The sequence below is a fragment of the Furipterus horrens genome, unplaced genomic scaffold (assembly GCF_987537825.1).
Source record: "Furipterus horrens unplaced genomic scaffold, mFurHor1.1.pri manual_scaffold_2, whole genome shotgun sequence".
NCBI classification, from domain to species: domain Eukaryota; kingdom Metazoa; phylum Chordata; class Mammalia; order Chiroptera; family Furipteridae; genus Furipterus; species Furipterus horrens.
The window spans coordinates 209577477-209580847 of record NW_028327172.1 but is presented as its reverse complement, the minus strand read 5'-3'; the positions used below and the strand labels follow the sequence as shown (position 1 = coordinate 209580847).

General features: G+C 44.6%; 1 pseudogene; it reads right to left on the bottom strand.

Annotated features, from left to right (window-relative positions):
- Positions 1-220: 220 nt before the first annotated feature.
- On the bottom strand, positions 221-2290 carry LOC150020327 (ferritin heavy chain pseudogene; annotated as a pseudogene).
- Positions 2291-3371: the final 1081 nt, after the last annotated feature.

Sequence of the window (3371 nt, the reverse complement as noted above, 5' to 3'; positions counted from 1 at the left end):
TTCAGGGATTGTTTGGAGGCAGCTGAAAAAGAATCACCTATGTCTAGGTTTGGGAGAAATAATTTATTCTGTCAAGGATATTTTTCGGGGGAGTACCAAATTATTTTAACTGAAGGAATAGCACAAATGAAGGGTATAAGTGGATGATTTGGTACAAGATATAGAAAAGGCAAAGGCACTCCAATATGCATGTGCTGCTTTGGTGACCAGGGAAGGCAGCCTAAGGCTTCTCTCTCTTTACTGTCTCCAGAGTGTGCTTGTCAAAGAGATACTCTCCCATGCCAGATTCAGGGGTCCCCAACCCACACAAGTTAGTTACGTGGTCACTCAATCCTTTGATGGATTTCACCTGCTCGTCCAGGTAATGAGTCTCAATGAAGTCATGCTAACGAGGGTCATTTTTTCAGTGGCCAGTTTGTACAAGTCCAGTAGAGACTGATTCACACTTTTTGCCAAGTGTAATGCGCACTCCGTTGCACTCAGCCCATCCCCCCAGTCATCACAATCTGGTTTCTTGATCTCCTGAACGAAGATTCAGCCACCTCATTGGTTCTGCAGTTTCATTCATTTCTCAGCATATTCCCTCTCCTCATGAGACCAGTGAAGAAAATACTTGGCAAAGTTCTTGAAAGCCACATCATCATGATCAAGGCAGTAAGACATGGACAGGTAGACATAGGACGCGTAGAGCTCCAAGTTGATCTGGCAGTTGATGGTGGCCTCCGGGTCCTGGTGGTAGTTCTGGCCCACCTGCAAAGTGAATGTGGTCGTTGTGATGGGTGACTGAGGACAGGTGGCCTCGAGCGGCTGGAGCTGTGGTGGTGGGGTGGGGAGCTTGGGGCGGTCAGAGGGCGGGCGCTATGAGGAGGAGGCTGAAGGATGGATCTGGGCGGCTGGCTGGGATGGGAGTGGAGTGCTAGGTTCTGTTCAAGCACTCTTGAAGCAGGAAACCATGGCGACTGTCCACAAAGACTGTCGGAGAGTTTGGTTTCACTGGTTTGAAAGCAAGATTTAGAAGTGCATTAGGCCTTTTTGGATTAGGCATCAAGAATATCTTTAATTGTTATATGAATATGTTTCTTTTTTAAGTTATTAAATGAAACTGTGCTGATTGCCGCTGTTTGCAATGATCTTAGGAACTTGGGTTTTTTGTTTGTTTGTTTTCCTCTTAGGCTCATTTAATAACATACTCTTATATTTGGGGAAATCGGAAATGTACAGCTAGTCTTAGTGTGTGGATGTGGAGTAACCAGGGAAGACTTTTTTGAAAATTTCTTGGCAACAGCAACAGCAGTGTTAACTAAATCCATTATAAATACCCTCCAACAGAGCTGAAGAGATCGTGGTGGGAAACCCTGACACACCCCAACACTGAATTCCCAGCCTTACTGAAAATCAGGAAGGAAAACAGTTTGTGGGCAACTTATGGAAAAGGGCCTCACTTCCCAGGAAGAGGGAGCATTTTGAGAAGGAGGCTGGGGGAGAGGAGGGAAAAGATTAAAAGGCAGTTTGAAGCCCCTTGTGAATGGCCCTCCAAAAACAAGAGCTTGCATTTCAGTGATCAGCCTTGAAATGCAGAAATCTAAGTTTACTCTAAAAGGCCCTGTGATATTGAAAACTGCCCAAATCTCAGAGAAGCTGAGGGAGGTTTGTTTACCATGAGCAGTTTCCCTAACATCTGCATCAGGGGATGGGGCCTCGCTTCCTGGTGTTTGGGGGTGAAAGGAAGGAATTAGCAAGTTTGGGGCCAAGAGAAAGGATTCAAGAATTAAAGCTAAAGATAAACAGGTTTCCCACACTGCTCTCCAATTGATGTGCAAATTTGCACTTCTGCTGAGAGGTCTAGCTGTTTTAGATACAACAGAAATTCAGGAGTTACCATGATCCTTCCCTAAAGTACTCAGATAAGACAGAACCAGCCACAAGGGCTTGTCTCCTTCCAGAATTTCTTGTCAGGTATCTGGTTTCCTTCTTCTGACCAATCGCTTCTTTCCTGGTTGAAAGTTACCTGAATCCAATGGCTCTTCTCATAACTAAAAAGGCCTAGTGGCAAGTATGTCTGGCTCCTCTGTCTACCTGGCTCAGTCTTGGGGACCTTCCTTCCCTGAGGCACAGTGAGGCAGCGGAAGAAGTCTGCTGCTGAGTGAAGTTCCTGCTCCAACTTGAACTTGTGAGTCATGAGGTTGGATTTGGGTTTGAATCCTGGTTCTGCCATCTCCTGGCTCTCAGAGGTAGGCCGCTTACTTAAACTCTTATTTTTGGCTACTTCATCCATAAAAGGGGCTACCATGCCTGTTCCATTAAGTCTGTGGTGAGGATAGAAGAGATACTCAAGTATGTAAGTATATCCTGCCTTGTTCTACACCGGATTTGCAGTGGTACCCCCCCACCCCACCCCCGCCCACGCCCACACATGCACACAGAAATTAAAATGAAGAATCTTAACTAGAGATGTTATAAAATATGCCTTTCAATAGAAATTATATGCACTCACTTTTAAACTTGAGGTTTTGGGAATATGCTTATACTTTAGGAACCAATTTTTTTTTTTAAATTTCAGAGTAAATATACAGAGGTTGAAGAAAATGCAAGAAGCAAGTTTCTTTTTACTTCAGTTACTTCCTGTGCCTGGACAGGAAGCTGAGAAATCATCTGTCTGGCTCCACCTCCAGTATGGTAACACCCAGGACAGTATTCCTCACACCTGAGTGGTGCTTTATTAACTACTGTGAGATACAAGGCATGGGAATTTTTATATTCGTTCTATAGATGAGAAACATGGGCTTGGAAGGGAAAAATGGTTTCCCCACAGCCACACAGCTAGTTAGCGGGGCTGCTAGCACTCCATCCCAGGTCCCTGGGTCAGAGCCTGAACAGGGTCATCAGACTTTTGAATCCCCACTTTGTGAATGTTCTCTACTTTGAAAAGTTCCCTTCCTTGCTCCCTACCCCACTGTGCTTCCATTTGTGGTCCTGTTTCTGATGAATTATGTCTTCGTTTTACCCAAGGATCAAGACATTAACCTCCCAGAGTGACTCTCCCTAGCAACGTCTTCACCTATGACTCTCTGCTCCGCTCTTCTTAATACAGTTGGATGGTGGTTACTGTCACTTGGAAAAGTTATTTCTAATGATTACTCCAAACATATAAGTGATATGTGTCACCCATTCGACACAATGGTTAAATTCTGGGATTTTAACGTAAATGGAATTCTGAAAGCCATCCTAACGCTTTCTTTCTGTGGGAAAGAAGTGTGAAATGCCATGTTCAAATGTAAAACTACCCACTTCCCTCTTCCTTTTTTCTGGCATGACTTTTAGATCACACCAAATGCCAGGCGCCAGTGCTAGGCACTTTGTGTGCGCGCTCT